At 35.0% G+C, this 18,020-nt stretch overlaps 1 long non-coding RNA gene across 1 annotated transcript in view; it reads right to left on the bottom strand.

Annotated features, from left to right (window-relative positions):
* Positions 1-212: 212 nt before the first annotated feature.
* The window catches only part of LOC117569389 (uncharacterized), a 40,623-nt gene continuing 22,815 nt past the window's right edge, over positions 213-18,020 (bottom strand). The window contains exon 3 of the long non-coding RNA XR_004572253.2: positions 213-445. This is a non-coding gene — a long non-coding RNA (uncharacterized LOC117569389). The remainder of the gene's footprint in view (positions 446-18,020) is intronic.

The raw sequence follows: 18,020 nt of genomic DNA, 5'->3' as shown, positions 1-18,020 counted from the left end.
AGGATTGGTTGCGAGTTGCAACAACAAAATTTGTTGAACGCTGCTGGTTAGCCACATAAAATCCTAATTTTATTTGACGTTCACCTGGGGATCAGCCCACCTGAGCTCAATAAATTGAAATCAATTATTGCCACACAAAGATCTATGCCATGTGAAACTGCAAACAGGCAGTTGCAGCCACAAGTGCTGCTGCTGTTGCCACTTACCACATACTTGCCGCACTTGCCCCTCGGTCCTTGCCACATAGAACCTGGTGGACAGTGCTCATAAATTGAGCCCGATTGTCAGAGCCCGCGGCACTGTTTTCGACATTGATTGCCAGCTTCTACATATTTTCCCACAGTGTGGCGGGGTCCAAAAAGTGAAAGAACCTCCGAGGAATTGAACCAGTTAGTACTGTTCCCCAAGTGTGCAAATCGCGGCGCTGATCGCATATCCAGATATCCTGTAATGAAATGCCAAACACAAAATTCGCGATGTAATTAATTGCTTTGCCACACTTTGCGAATGCTTAAAACGCATTTAAAGCAGTTCTGAAGTCATTGGAGAAAGTAACTTAAGATTATGTGATTGATTAACCAGATATCCTTAGTAAATCAAAGATGAAAATTTCATTAATGATTATTTTTGTTCCTAAGTAACTCACAAGCTATGCGAATAGTTGAAGGAAAGCATTCTGTAGTCATAAAATAAAGTAAAAAAGTTAAGTAATTATTGAAAGAATAAAGAAAGAAAAAGACAAAAGTATTCTACAAATATATCAAGCTCAAACCTTGTTCATTATTTAATCCATTTTACTCAATTTACAATAAACTTTCTGAAAAGTAACAATTGTATAATTTAATAAAAGATATAACTAAATATGTATTTTGATATTTAGCAAAGTAGACTTCATTCTTTCTGAATAAAATACTTATAAATATGGTCTTCTTCCTAAACATTTGTTTCTGTCAGGTCTTGAAAAATTCCGTATATTTAGATAATTTTTCTTATTAAAGATGTCATAGGGTATAAGAACAAATCCTATATAAACCATTATAATGTTATATAATGTAATGTTTGTAATGTTTGAAAACTAGTTTTGTAGAATTATTTTTTGAATTTGACTTTTTTCTTCTTAGAAGATTACATAGAATGCAATATAGATTTGTTGATGTTATATTCCAACATAAATCAATCAATTCATTGCTCACTATAATTCTAAACTACTCGTAAATAAATGTACTGAACTACTTACAACATACCCCATTTGCCAAGTATTACAGGGTAGGCAAAAAAGTTATTAAATACTGGCAATTTGGAAAGGGGCATTTGGGACGTGTGGCAAGTGCTGTGACATGAAATGAAGCATGGCGTGGGGCATATTTGTGGCATGGCGTGGCATTGGCTTAGGCGCATGCCGCATGCCGCAGCGCCAATTACGCGTCTCTAAACAGCTGAGCCATGGATGCAACACACACACACACACACACAGCACAGATATCCTTCAACGAAGTGGGCACTGGGCACAAATTAAAATTACACCCGCGGGGCAAAAAGTCCGTGAAAGAAGTGTTCAGCTGTTCAGCTGCAGTGCAATTCAGTGTGTGTTGCAGTGTAGCATAGAGAGTCCGAAAAGAAATAACTAGCGACTTGGGGATTTCAGTTCTAAAATGATAAACATTGCAACCAAGCCAGACATTGAAGTGGAAGTCGAAGTCGCAGAGTCGAAGTCGAAGAGAGATCCATGGGAATTACACTAATTTAAAGTAATTGGCTATAGTTTTTCACTTGGCATTTAAATATGTGTCCCGGCATCGACTGTGTGGTGGTGCTACATGGTGCAGCGAGTCCACAATTTTAATCGATTTGCGTATATGGCGAATGGCGGACTATTAAAAGGCCCCGAAGCCGAAAATGAACTGGACGAGCGTACCCAAAAGTGGGCGTTGCCCGAAACTGAATGGAAAATGAGTGAGTTGTGCGCGAATTGCGAGTTGCGTTCTTTTCTGAGTTCTCCACGATGACCCCCTTCTCCCCGCCCTGCACTTCGCTCTCGATTCTTTGGCGATCCAGAAGAACGGCGCATTCCAAGTAGCGCATATGCTGCACAAATTGAAGCTGAGGCAGCAGCCAGGAGCTGGCCCCAAAAGGTAGACGCAGCAGGCTCAAAGCAAAACTAATTAAAATTCGCCCAAAACACAGAGAGAGAGAGAGACAGAGAAGAAAGAGCGAGAGACTTTTGGAGTACCTGAGCCCCATTGGGATTGCCAGCAACCTTTTGCCCATCTGCATGCCTCATCTGCGGCATTTGCCTGCGGCGTTCGCTGGACGGGACGACACCACGCTCCCATTTTCTTAACCACTAAAATTAATAATAAGTGATCTGGATCTGGTTTCGAGGATCCCAACAACAACAACGCAGTAGAAGTACAACGTTCAGCGCATAAATAAATGTTATGTGTTTTTTGCCAGCCACCACAGGAGCAGACTTGAGCAGAGCTAAAAACAAAAAAAAGAGCCACAAAATCGGCAAATCCATAATGCGCCTTCTTCTTTAGCTTGTTGTTGTTGTTGTTGTTGGCACCTTTGTGGCCCGCGGCGAGACAACAAAATCATTTCACCGCCGCCTGTTTGGACAGCAAAGCACTTGGCAGATTGCAGTTAGTTAGTTAAGAGAGGAAGGGGAAGAGGGACGACGTGCAGCGCCCATTATTGATTGGCTAATCAAATCATTTGCGGTGCCCCAAAACAACTATGTAGCATGTAGTACTCGCTGTGCCCCAAAGAATGCTCAACGACAGCCGCAATTATCATTCCAGTCGCCGCGAAGCGATGGCTAATTAATAATCCAAGCGATTAGCAGGCAGCTGAAAACAAAACCAAAATTTAAAGCCCAGTCAATAGCCAAAGTCTCAAATCTCAAATATCAACTCAGCCCTCCTTTCCCCGCCTTTAAGTCTTCTGCTCCTTGAGAAACCTTCTCTTGTCTCTTGCGGTTAGCAGTCGTCGTTTATTAATTAAAAGTCCCTCAGCTTTTTGGGGAGGCTGCAACTCTCAACTCTCAACTGGCGGTTGTGCCTCCATCCAGGCATATGGACTTGTCTGACTGTTCATCTCAACACCTATAGCTACATCTTCAGCTACAGCAACAGCTACAGCCACATCTTTGGTTTCCATCTGTAGCTACAACTGTTGTCTCTCAGTAACTCATCATTATACACTCTAAGCTGTGCGGGTTTATTAGTTTATTTCATTAAGGTTGCAAAAGTATGAAATATGGATGCTAATAATAATGTTAAAATCAATACATTAATATAATTTATAAATTTATGATTAATAATAACATGATTGACATTAATAGAATTTATGATTTTGCTATATTATACCTTTTAGAATTAGTTTTGAATTTAATATTTTGTTGCTAACTTAATGAAATAACTAACTTCAACAGCTTTAAGAGCATAATGATGAGATACCGAAACACAAAAGTTGTTGCTACAGATGGAAACCAAAAATGTAAACAATGAAAGAAAATATTTATTTTACTTATTCACTGATTACTTTATTTATTTTTACAAAGTTGGATGTTAAATCAGTTAAGAATGTTTAGCGGAGCTCGAAGTGCTGATGACCTGGCTTTCGATATTCAATATATGAACTCTATTATTGTTTCTTATTTCACAAAATTCTTGTATGATCATAGTTGAATTGTAAACCAAAAAATAATTTACTAAAAAATATAGTTACTGCTAAATATCACATATAATTTTAATGTATTATTGAATAGACTTGTTACTACATATTTAAAAAAAAAATGGAATATTGTTTCTTCAGTCTCATAAATTTACTTCTTAATAATATATTAATGAACATTATACTTTTGGTTCATTTACAATTTATGAATACTAATTTTACTTCACATTATTAAAATAAACTGTGCTTTATGATACAAAACATTTCAATAACATCTTGATATTTAATATTTCTGATATTTTCAATAATTTCTTCCCAAATCATGTCGAAAATAATTTATTAATATGCATTTTTTTTTTGTTTATTTACAATTTACCAAAAACATTTTATTTTTAATTATCATATTAAATTAGCTTCGTAAAATATATCTTTTTAATCCTTTCTAAAGTGTATTAAAAATTCAATGTATTTCGCAGATCCTTTGTTGAACAATTCTTATTTTTTTTACTCTCGTATTCATTTGTTTGTTTCGCGGTTTTTTCGGCATTAATTAGTCGCTTTCGCGTGGCCATTTAAGGGCCGCCCTGGAGGCCTCTGCTGGGTAGCTGGGTAGGTGTTTCCTAATGAGTTGAGGCGGAGGTGAGGGCGACCCCGCCCAGTACACACAGTCAGTCGCCTGGTGGCTTGGTTAGTTGGTAGGTGTACTTGATGGGACGTCCCAATGTTTGCACAAGTTAGCGAAACAAATAAGTTTATTAGTCCGATCGAAGGCGGATCCTAAAAGTATATATTTCGCTCTTGGGCACAACAACAAAAAACAAGTTCTGCAGAAATCGCTGCCTCTATGAATCTTAAATTTATGTGCAAGCAACAGCATTATTAAAAGTTATTACCGAATTCTTTTTTAAATGCAAAATATCAATTTTTAATAATCGAAGATTTTCATTAAGCTGATTTTACACACACAGAACATGAACATGAACAAACAAAAATTGCGTGATGCACTTACAGACCATTAAGCGAAAAGAGGAAGACATGAAGGTGAGTGTTCAAGAAGAGGATGTGCTGAACGAAAAAATACCCTACAAATACAGGTGCGTAATAATAAATTGTACCACTTTTGAAAATGCTAAACAAAATTCGACAAACAAGACTTAGTGTTAACTAAATTATTTATAAATACGTTTTTAGTATATTTATTGCAAGAAAAATGAGATTTATTATTTCATTAAATTTATTATTATTATTAAATTTTGAAACTGTAAGTGTAGTAAAATATTAGGTTATATAGTATATTAGGTTCTATGTTTACTATTGTTAACAGAAGTAGTCTATTCATAAAACTAACAAAATAGACTCAATTAATCTGTAAAATATTATTTTGTAAATAAAGATGTAAAAATTATGCAATCAATTTGTTGTATTTTAATTGAATATACAAAAGCAAAATAAAATATTATAAAACATTTTTTTTAATTGCCGACCTTATCTATAAAATACTATTAATACTAAAAAATAACAATTTGATATATACTAAAATATATATACTAAAATATACAACGTTTCATATTAACTATACTTTGTAAGTATTTAAAAAATATATACTTATATTTTAGGCTAATTCTAAAATATACTAGTTTCAGATATCCTAAAATATACAATGTTGAATATATATGCTTAGCTATATACTATGCGATACTGTACAATACTACACCATACTATACAATACTATACTATAGAATACACTTATATTTAGGACTACCCCACTTGTCACTCTCCACTCTCAAAGGGTATAAAAAGATGTAATTGCAGATTTACGCAATGGTTAAGTCTGAAGTGAAATGTTTGCTTGCCTGACAGTTTTCCACAAGGGGACTTTCGGTCAGATAGGCACGACATACAACAACATGTGCAACATGCATACATACATATATGGATAAAGGACATTGTACGGGGAAAAGGAGTCAAGAGGATTGAAGCCACGCATTGAGCAACATTTGCCCACTTGTCGTTGCAAGCAGCTCATTAAATTGCATCTTACTTTGCCATTCAGTGAAATTAACGAACTTCGATGAAATATTTCCACACAGGACCTCGCCGTTTAAATTGAAGGATAAAGCATTTAAAACAATTTGCTAGAGCAACGTTGCAGGCTAAATAAAGCCAGTAGCGTTGGGGATGAACCAAATGGTTAAGCTGGCCGAAAACATTTGCACTGATGATGTCCATTGTGAGGTTGGAGGAGGAGGAGGGTGAAAGCGGCGCTAATTGAATTAATTTTGAATGAATAGCTCGAAAATGCCGAAAATTGAATTTTGGTACGCCAATTTGGCAATTTGGCGCTGTTGATGCGAATCGGGATTGCATTTCCATAATCATCGGTAACAGCAACAGCAGCAGCAACATCAATAGCAGCATCAGCATCAACATCAACAGCGGCTCCAATGACCATGTGAAATTAAATGCCAATTAAATGGAATGCCGGATACTGCAAACCTGCCTAACCGATAACTAATTTGAGGCCTAATCAGCATGGGGAATGTTACGATAATTGTGAAAGATTAAACATCGTGCCAAACCCATGGACTTTATCAATTTCAATTGATTTATTTAATAGCTGACCGAGTTGAGTAAATTATGATAACAATGATAAATAATTGGTCACACAACAGAGCCAACAGAGCTCAAACAATGCGAATTTTGAATGCGTTGACAACTAAATCGCAATTAATTGCAGTTTGAATTTCACTGATCTATGTTAAATTGATTACACATTTAACAACAAAAGAGCTATCAATAAATGTCGATAAATAATTGCTGGCGCTTTTCTAGATAAGCATTAAAGCTATAAACCTGACCTGATTACTTTCATAACTTGCAAAAATGCAATTAAATTATTCATTTTAAAAGAAAGTAAAGTTGTTATTAGGACAGCAAAAATATCGTCAATTTGACAACTTCACAAAAAGTTTTAGAGATTGTAATTAGCATTGTTAATAAAAATTTTAGTAAATTCAAATGTTTAAAACTCAGATTAAAAAATGAAATGAATACATTAAGAATGCTTGACATTTAATCATAAATTCTTTCATTTATTTTATCAGCTGTGACAGCTTCAAGAAGGTTGTCATAATTTAAGGTAAAATATTATAGAACCCAATTAGATTCTCTGACAGGTTTCAAAAAAGTTTTATTAGTTTATTTGATAATCAGAAAATTTCAATGATTATTATGAAAAAAATTGTAGTCGAAAACAAGTTCTTAGATATTCCGCATATCCATTCACTCATTTAAACAGCTGTGACAGCTAATAAATTCAAAAAGATATTATATGCTTTGACAGCTTTAGAAAAAGTTATATTCGATTACATTTAGAAATATTTTTTGAGATTGCTATGAAGGCGAATCGCAAGTTCTTTCACAATTTAAATTTTACATATACTGAATTAAAAATTCATAAACACAAGTCCAGACAAAGTTTTAAACATTTTAAGCCCCAAGTGCCGTCAATAATACAATTTGATATCTTTAGATATTTACCTTCCTTTCTCTTTGTTCACTTTCTAAGCCACGTTCCTTGCAAGCTGTTCTTCCGATCCGATCCTTGACAGATTCGTGTTACCAATTTTATGTTTCCCTTGGCTCGTCAAAAGTAGAAGCAGCGACCTTTTGCTTTCATAAACATGCATGTTTATTGCAAAATGTTTCAAGTCCAACAAAAAAGAAAAAGGACAAGATTCTGACTTGTCACCCATCACATGTTGCATCCATCCGAAAGAATATGTGATGCTGGCATATGGCGCAATATTGTTGTGGCATGCAACAAGAACAAAACTAGCGTTCCACAGCTGTTGCTGCACTTGGCCGCAGCGGCGGTCGCGTGGCAACGAAAGTGAAGTGAAGGAAAGTGAGTCGAGTCGAGTTGAGTCGAGTCTAGGACGCCCCAAGGAGCGTGCTTATCAAAATTTGTTATGAAACATTCGCCGAAGATTTTTAGGGGATAAGGGAAAGAGAGAGAGAGAGAGGGAGAGGGAGAATGGAGGAGGTCCTTCTCATCTGTGTCAGTTGTCAGTCAGTAGCTACAGCAAAAGGACGCTGTCTAATAATGATGCTGTCAGATTTGCATCGCTTGGCCAAGGATACAACAGTTGGCCGCTCTTTTCACTTTTCCGAAATGAAAAGTGTTTCTTCAATAATTTTGTGCATTTAATTTGGCTGCCGCAACAGATGCCAAAACCCAAACAAGCGATATAGAGAAAGACTTCTTATCCCTGCAGCACAAACATATTTCCCTCTCAAAATGAAAATTAGTTTTTGACGCTGTTATGACGGCTGTCTTGCTGCCTTGCTGCTGTTGATCCTTTGCAGAGGAAGGAGCATTGTTACCTTGATTGAGGTCCTGGACCCTGACTGCTTTCTTAATTTGACTGCTGCCCCGCCGACGTCGCGCCATTCGCTTGACCGCTGCCCTCCTCAGAAGTCTCTCGACTCTTCTCTATAGTGACCATATGGCATCTAGTTTGGGATCTTGGAGCGTGCCGAACACACGAGTTCCAGGAACTAAAATGCAAAACCAATCACAAGACATTTGTTTCCATTAATAAGACTGCTTTCTAGGAGGTGCCGTTCTTAATGATGTTTACTACACGGTTGGGTATCAAATATTCTTAGCATATGTTTCAGCATACTTTGAAGCAGCTTCTTATGACCATATATTCGTTTATTATTCTTGACCAAAGTTAGTTCCTTTTCTTGAATTCGATACTATTAAACATTTTTGGTATAATATTATAGAAAGACATTAATTTGGTTAGTTAAGACAATGGCATTGATTTATTTTCAGTTCAGCGTAATCTTCTAAATTAATTAATATAATGTAATGTTGAAGATATTGAAGAAAGGACTGAGATACTTTTAAATACATAAACACGGAAACAAATTAGCTAAGTTCGAGAATAATAAAGACATATTGTTGAACTATGATAATATAGCGTCAAAATTGAGCCCACAAGGGAATTTCTTAAATCAAGATCATAATTCTACAATAAGAAATACAACTTCTGTGGAATTAAAAATAAAATCAATTTATTGTTTACCTTTTGACATCATATTACTAAATGATTATATTTTAGCAATTTCTTAATGTAATAATTGTTAATTGAATGAATGAAAGTAAAGCAGTTTTTATAATACATTTTATTTAGCGTAAGAGTTTCCTCATGAATTAGACAAGGCAATAGATATTTTTTATTCATTCATATATTTAATGTAATCTTTACAAAGAAATAATGTAACTTATCATTATTCATCATTCTAATCGATCTAAACTATCTGTGTCTATTAAAAGCCATTCATAAAAATATAAAGTACTCTAATCGACAAACTTATTTGTGAAATGATGCAAAGGAATGGACTTTCCATTACAACAAAATTAATTATATATAAGATATCTCGACAGAATTTGAAAAACTCGAATAAAGTTAATCTTGAAAAAAGTCCCTAAAAGTTGCTTCCACGACAAAAAGACTTTGCAGACTATTCAAAATTGCATTAGTTAAGGTATTTTAAAATTTGTTACTTAACAAGCCAAAGACAAAAAAATCCTCGCATTGATCCTTAAATGCTCAACTTCAATTTGAAAATTGGACTTAACTCGTCACGAGTTGCAGAAACAATCTTACATAAAATATCTTGTTTAAAAAATAATAGGAATGTTAAAGCTTAAAAAAATCACTTTAGTCAAAAAGAAAAGAAAGACTTTTAAAGCCATTAAAAAATGCATACATAAGTGAATTTTAAAATGTGTTATTTACCTTATCAAGTCAAATAGAGAGAATAAATAAAAATTATCCTTAAATGCTCAACTTTAATTTAACAATCGGATTTAAGTCGTGACTCATCTGCAGAAACAATCTTACATAAAATATCTTGTTTAAAAAATACTATGAATGTTAAAGCTTAAAAAAATCACTTATGTCAAAAAGATGTTTCAACAAGAAAGACTTAAAAAGCCATTCAAAAATGCATAAACAAATGAATTTTAAAATGTGTCATTTTACTTAACAAGCCAAAAAGAGAGAATGAACCTGAAAATTATCCTTAAATGCTCGATTTTATTTGACAATTGGAGTTAACTCGTGACTCATCTGCAGAAACACAATCTTAATGGTCATCTGAAATGTTGGCAATTTTCAAATTGAAAATGCGCAGCTGAATTTTTGGGTTTGTGTCGATTTTCTTTTCTTGTTTTGCCGGACTTTCGTTCTGTCTCTCTGATAATTTTCACGTTCGATTCGAAGCGTAAACCAAATTTCTTATTGCGGCACCACATGATGTCCCAACACACGATGCTCGATGCTCGATAGTCGTTGTCGTTGAATGAGAGAATTGTTAAATAACCGGGCCAATTTCCATTTGTTGATGACACGTTTGCACACACACTCACACACACACACGCACACACACACACAGTTGGAATGAGCATGCATTATGCATGAACGTGTCCTTTGACAGCGTCGCTAATTCCACAGATACGACGAGGCGACACGGATACACAAAACTCGCAACAGACACTGAAGATACTGAGACCCGAAAATTTAATGCGAATTAATTTCCATTTTCATAAACGTGACCGGGTTCCGTTCAGGGAGAGGAAAACTCAGCTTGGATGTGTGTCACGGTCAGGCCATGACAAATCTCAGCGCGTGAGCCAAAGAATCGCTCAAACACAGTTCGAAAAAAACAAAAACACAAAAATGAAACAGAGATTTTCCACTGAGCCAGCACAAACAATGACACAGCGTGAGTTCGCTCAATTCCAAATCCCAAAATGTGAAAATGGGAAATGCATTTAAACCGATTTGTGGAATTATTACGCAAAATTGAGTTTGGCAAACCGATCTTTACTTTACTTTACTTTACTTTTGTTGCTGCAACCCTTCGAAATATTTGTGAAGACGCGTTTTAAAACCAAATAAATTCACATTAGCGTTTCTTGTTGTTGTTGTTTTGGGTAATATTATTATCAGCACGCGATTCAGCCAACGGCCTGTTACTAATTACCCCCCGCTCTCTCACACTGTCTCCCCTCCCTATCCGCCCCTCTCGACACACGCCCCTTTTGGCCGCTGCAATTGCAGGCAGGTGCAACACAATTGCAGCCGCCTGTCTGCTTGCCTGATTGAGTTGCCTACTCTCTCTCTCTCTCACTCTCCCACTCTCTCTCCCTCTCCCTCTCTCTGTCTGACGCTGTCCACAGCAGCAGAACGCTACGGTCAATGGCTTGGACTTCACTTGGCATCGGGATCGTCGACGATCGTCGCGAGCGGCGCGTGCTTTACTCGGGCGTGCTCTGCGGATTCGTGAGCGTCTCCGTCTCCGTCGCATCTTCGCTTGCTTCCGTGTGGCAGCTGCAATTTGTGGCTCATTGCAGTGCAGCAGCAAAAAGGGCAGCCGGAACGTCGATAGCTCCGACTAAAAAAAGTGCATACAATTTAAGAAAAACATGAAGTTCAAAATGATCAAGTCGAATTTTAAATACGCTTAACTATGAAGCCAACAAAATTAGCCAGCTTATAAAATAATATGTAAATTACAAATATTATTTATCGATTTGAAATATAACAAATTTGTAGATAACAAATAAAATTACAAATTACAAATAAAAAAAAATTACAAAATTAAAAATAATCTTTTTAAATAGAATTTATTATAATATAATTAATTAATTTGAAAATAAAGTTATTAAATATAATTGTTTTGAGTTAACCAGATTGTCTAAAAAATTCCATTAAATTAAATTAAAAATGTTGAAAACCAAAGTTGCCAAAAAAGGAAGAAAAATAAAGATGTTAGTTCTTAATTGTAATTAAAAGCTAACTTTAGAAAAAAAATTAATGCGAAAACAGTCTAATTATATAAAAAAAATCTTTTATTATTGAACATATTATCTTATACCACTTTAAATATTTTATATATTTAATTTAGTAGGAATGTCTTGTACGTATATAACTAAACAAATAAAATTCCTATAAGTACTCATAGTATTTTATTAATTTCTACTTTAGTAATAGAATAATAATACTTTTAATTTATAATATTTTAATTAGTAAGACATTCTCGCATTTTACTTGTTTTTGTTATTACAATTTCTAGTAATATAGTTGTTGTTATAAGTGTTTTATCTTAATCTCAAATTTTTTTATGAACTTAACTTTTAATAGAAATTTTAAGTTTCTTCTGAATACTTTTTAATATACTTAAAATTTATAATATGCAGTTTAGGTTACTTAAAAATAAAGCATTTTAAATAGCCTTTTTAAAATATGATTTATTATTATAATCATTTTTTCTTACAAAATTTATACACTTAATAAAGAGTTCGAGTTACCAGCTTTTATTAATCATGGTTTATAATAAAAATGTAAATTTAATGTCAACAATTAAGGGATCAATAAAAATGGGATAATAAAAGTATTTCATTCCGACAGCAGCAGTTGAAAGATATAAATTGTAGCATTCCAATAAGCGATTAAAGAATTTGTCAAACCAAAAAGGCACATTAATTAAAATTTAATTAAAGGAAATATAAAACAATTTACATTGTGAACATTGCTCAAACTATTATTTAAGCGTTGTTAAATACAGAAATATATATAGTTAACAAATGTGTATTGCAAGCCATTAATCAAAGTGCTTTAAACTGAACATTACAACTTAAAAGTCCGTGGAAGGACACAACTATTCATGATTTAAAAGGAAATTAATGTACTATAGGAAAATGATTTTCCGAAAAAGAAGCTTTTGAATGAATTAATATGAAAAGGACTCGCATATTTATGGACTGAATGCATTAATTTATTGCTGTCGCACACTTCGCTGAATAGTCATAATGCCTCGAAAAGCAGAAAGGCTTTTCATTGCATTTTGATACAGTTTTATGAACAACCGAAAGAAAGACAATAAACAAAAACAAGAGAGGCAGCATTTAAAAGGCCAAGCGAGGCGTTTTACCGGCAATTATCGCGCTGATAGTTAGGGGAGCGAGCTGGACTTGACCAGGCCAATACATAGGGAAACTGAATCGAGTCTCGCACCGATTCGGGGTTCATTATTAACCGCAAAACAAAAACTCACAAAAATAATCATAAGCAAAGTACGAAAATCGACGAAGAAAAAAAAAACATAAGCGCAAAAACCGACAAAAAGGGCCAACGATAAACAAAAACCAAATCGAGGCTCCAGTTTTTTTTTCTCTTTGTTGGTCTCGGTTTCGATTTTTGGTTTCAGTTTCGGTTTCGGTTTGAATTTTTGTCGGGTATCGTTCGGTTCGATGTTTTCAACCTGTTGTTGTCTCGCTGTCTGGCGTCGCGTGTTGTAATTGCCCCATTGCGGCAACAACGTTTGCGTCTGCAGCATCTGGCGGCGCAGTTTATCGCTGCCTGCTTCCGACACAGTTGCCTGCCTCCTGCCACAACCTGTCTCCTCCTCCTCCTCTACCTCCTCCTCCCGCTCTTTTGCGCTTTCTGCTCCACTTCGACCGCAGTGTCAATAATCGACAGCTGCCTCGGCTTTTATTTTTCGGGCATCCATTCCATTCCGTTTTGCGACTCCCCCTTTTACATAACTTTGCTCACGGCAAGCTGCCAACCGGCCTGCTGTCAGCTTCACTTCAGCCCCCTCCCCTACCCTCCAGCTACTCTCCTCGCCACCTTCATCGCCTTCTTCTCCTGCGGCCACTTTCGAACGTTTTTCACATTTTACCGCCGTCAATTTTTGTGAATGCAGCTTTCAATTAGCCGCCTGCTCCTTGTAATGAATGCCGACAACAACGACGCTGCTGCAGCTTCAAGTGACGACTTGTCGAGGCATCACTTCAGGGGCTGACGAAGGGGGGAGTGTTGCGTTGTGTTGCGTTGCAAGCACGTGCCACATGGGGCAGGCAGGCAACGTGCACGATGATGCGGCCTTAAGCCGAGCAATTTACCAGAGATTGACAGCATAATCCATCATTGGCAGCCGGGAGACTTTGGATCTCTCTCTCTCTCACTCTTTCTCAGTTTGGCAGTTCGTCCCTCGTGGTAATCTTGTAACTGGTAGCTGGATTTTTCACGACAGCCCAACAGGTGCATATGATATTTATGGCAGGTAGCCAGAGTCAGAGTCAGAGAGAGTCATACAGTCAGCAGCCCTTCGAGTTGGCCCACACATAAAAGGGCTGTTAATTGATGTGCTGCTGGCCACAGAGAAGTCAGCGTCGATTCATGCCATATCCAGGACACATGAATAAGGAAACAACTTGGAAAGCTGGAAAAGCTGCAGCTGACTCAGGAAATTGCACTTAAAGTCACTTACGAAAATACAATTTAATTCAACTTGTAAATATCAATAAGATTATTATTTTGCGTATATAACTAACATTAACATAATGCAGTGCATTTGACATTAATACATATAAACTGAATATTTGGGTAAATATTTAGCACAACTAAAATTCTAAGCATTGAAATTCATATTATACTTTTCATATCCATTAGTATTGGCATTCGTATTAGTCTTAACGTCATTATCATTATGATCAACATTTTTTATTGCGAGCGTCAGAATTGCTAATGTTCAAATTTGTAGTAAATTTATTTGAAGAACAGTAAATATTATTTTGTGTATCATAAGCATTAGCTTTAGGCATTATCATTACGATAAACATTTTACATTTAGAGCGAAAGCATTGATATAACTAAAAGCATCACAATTAATATTTATAAAGTATTTTGCGAAAATTTGCCCATTTCAATTTGCATTAATTAAAGCATTAAAGTTACAAATTTCCCTTTCATTAATATTAGTATTAGCATTACCATTAATATTTCCATTATAATTTCCATTATTTTACAATTAATACACATAAAATAATAGACACATTATAATTATCATTATCATTATCATTATCATTATCATTATCATTATCATTTTCATTTTCATTATCATTATCATTTTCATTATCATAAGTCTAAGCATTAATTTGTATATTACTCCTCGTATTTGTATTAGCTTTAGCATTAACTATAGCATTTTCACTACAATTAATATGTATTAGCACAGCTTTTTATATAAGTCTTATCATTCTTTACTTTATTATCATTGCCATCCAACCAATAATGCAATTACAATGAAAACAACACTTACTATATTATAATATTATCCCCAGCATTAGCCTTTGCATTAATATTACTTTCGCTAACAGAAAAAAATTAGAAAAATTATTAATTAGTACAATCATTAATTTATAGTCTATGTATCAGCCTAAAAGTATTACCATTATCATTAAATTTTTCATTATTAGATGAGAATTTAACAATTGCACCAACAATAGTATTTGCATTAGCAATAATATTACTTTTAGTTCGTAATATCACTGGCACTAAATTAGTACCAACTTTAAATTAAATATGAATTATAAATTTACTATCAGTATCAGTATTGGTATTTTATAATTAAATTCACCGCAGTTATTAACCTCAGAACAAGCAATGGCACTATTAATATCACATTCATTAAATTACAGCTCTCCCTCGTAAATGTTCCTTTAATTACTTTCCATTGCATAACTGAAAAACTGAAAATAATTCATTTTAATACCACGAAAAAGATGTTGCAAGCAATTAAAACTTGCATAATTGGAAACTTGAAACCCGTAACCCTTTTTGCTTTTTACTTATTTTTTCTGTTTTTTTGGTTTTTGTTTTAGTTGAACTCGTAAAAAGTAGGTTTTTGCCCACAACTTTTACAATTTCCAAGTGAAATGAAACCGAAGACGAGGGATGCCTGATGTCGGGTCAAATGGGGAAAAACTATTTGGAAAATGTTAGATGATGAACACATTTGCTTCCCCCTCCTCCTTCCCTCGGAGCAATGTTTGTGCAAATCCGTAATTAAAAAATGTTTGATAGCCAAGAGCCAAAGTCAAGCTTGCACTTCATTAGCAAACAAGTAGGGGGACAGGGACAGGATATCCATTTTCTTAGAGCGGTCAGCGTGTCGCGCAGTTCACGCCGTGGGTGCAAATTAAAATGAAATTACAGAGTGCTGAACTGAAAAGGAATCCCCGAACCCGAACCGAAAAGGGGAGAGTGCGAGAGTCTCTACTCTGAGTATTTACCCAATGAACATTGTGGATGCGTATTGGATTTCAAGTGCAAAGCAAATGTCAACGCTACTGAGGAACTTTCCAAACCAGTTGCGATTCGGTCTGAGTGTCTGGAGGTCTGAAAGTATTCACTAGACACTCGCCAGACGGTCCAAAAGGGTTTTTTTTTTGTTCGAGTCCAACTCAGTATGGGGTGCCGAAGGAGGCCAAACAAGTGCAATGCTCCACGGATTTGGCTTGGCCTAAGCCATGAGTAGGATTGCATTCCGAGGAGAAGGAGTTTGAGTTATTGCTGGAGTCGAGGCACTTGGCACTTGGCGTCTCGGGCGTCCACTTGGCATAACAATATTTCAAATTGGCCAGACAGCTTCCGTTGGCAAATCCTTGAGAGTGAACTGCAGCTAAAAATGAAATGAAATGCAATCAAATTGCAAAAGAGCGAGTGAGAGAAGCACCAAAAGTTTTTCTCTCATCCCGCCCAGAATGAAGAAGTTTTGCAATAAAATGTTCATTAGTGCGCCAGCTCCTGCTGAGCTTCAAGCGCTGCAGCATGTCGCTGCTCTGGTCTGCTCTCCTGGCTTCTGCCCCAGATCCCTTTTGCCAAACACACACACACACACACACTCACAGCTGGCCATGTGTGGGCAACGACGCCGGATGAATTGCACTTTTAATGTGTTGGCAGCACTTTAACTAACTGAAAATCAGTTGGAGAGTTGCTCCAACCGAGTGGATGCTGACCAGCAAAAAAAAAAAAAAAAACGAGGAATGTGGTATAAACCATCACGGAACGCGGCTTTCGCACTGCGGTCCAACTTTTGCCGCGTAATTAAAACCAAAGCATCCCCAAAGTGGACAAGTGCCCCTAAACTGATTAGCGCAACGAGTGCACAACTCTCTGACCCACAAGAGGGGAGAGAGTGGAGAGAGGCATCTGCGGTTCCCCCCATCATAACTTAACTCTGCGCAGCGTGGACCGCGTTTTTAATATGTTCTTCTGGCTTCTGTCAACATTCTCACTGGTGCGGAAGAATTTTCACTCAGGGTACGGTTAAGCCTTGTCAGCGATAAAAATAATTTATTTTAATGCATTTTGCACAAGCTAACTGCGGAGTTATAAGCATCATTTGTTATATTTTTAATAATTTAATTAAAATTAGAATGCAACTAGAAATAAATATTTCATCATTGTTAATACACAAATATTCTAAATTCGTCTGTGAGATACCCAATACCCATTGTGAATAAAAGCAAAACATAAAAGTATATAAAATGAATATACCGCAAAAATACTAATAATATACCGAACGTTATATTTGATATATTAATATAGTAGTACATTCAAAATATACCAGATTGTCAGCCAAAATTAATAATACCCTTCTACTCTATTGGTAGCGGGTATAAAATTTAAAATATTATGAAATATTTATATAGATGATAGATTATTACATGACAAATTATTGGCATCACAATCATGGGCATTAGTTATTTTCTATAATAAATTCAAACTTCAGAAAAATACTAAAAAAAAAAAAAAACAACATGACTTCTCTCTTCATAAATTTATATAATGCATTAATGACTTCTTCTATGACTACTTCAATGATTTACTTCAATGTAAAATATTCCAAATATTATTATTAATCAAAATAAGTCTATAATTCTAATAATGCAATGCAAAATGTTTCTAATAAAGTTCAAATAATCTAGTTCAACGTCAATAAATATTTAACTTTAATGATAAAATCATTTCTATGTGTGTTTAAATTTCAGAAAAATATTGAACTGAAAAACGAAATGACTCTTTTTAAAAATAAATCATAAGTAAGCATAAAGGGTGAATTCTTCACAATAAAATGAAACTAACGGAAACGAACTTGAAACAGTTATTCTAAATAATCCTCTGTATACAAAATTACCCTTTTATTTAATTAAAATATATATATTTATTATTCAAATTAAATTAATGCGCAAAATAACTTCTTTGTAACATACATAATAAAGTTGTGTTAAAGAAAATGTTTAGTTAAATTGAACTTTAAATAGCATTAAATTGAGAAAGAGAAAATTACTGTTATTTAAATAAAATCAGAAATTGAAGTTAAAAACAAACCAATGCTATAAATGCATCATAATGTAAAACAATTGAACAATTATTTAAAGTTGTAAAGTTCTTATTTAAAGTTGTCATAATTTG

Source organism: Drosophila albomicans, chromosome 3, assembly GCF_009650485.2.
Source record: "Drosophila albomicans strain 15112-1751.03 chromosome 3, ASM965048v2, whole genome shotgun sequence".
Classification (NCBI taxonomy): Eukaryota; Metazoa; Arthropoda; class Insecta; order Diptera; family Drosophilidae; genus Drosophila; species Drosophila albomicans.
The sequence above is the reverse complement of the archived record's forward strand: the minus strand, read 5'-3'. Positions and strand labels throughout refer to the sequence as shown.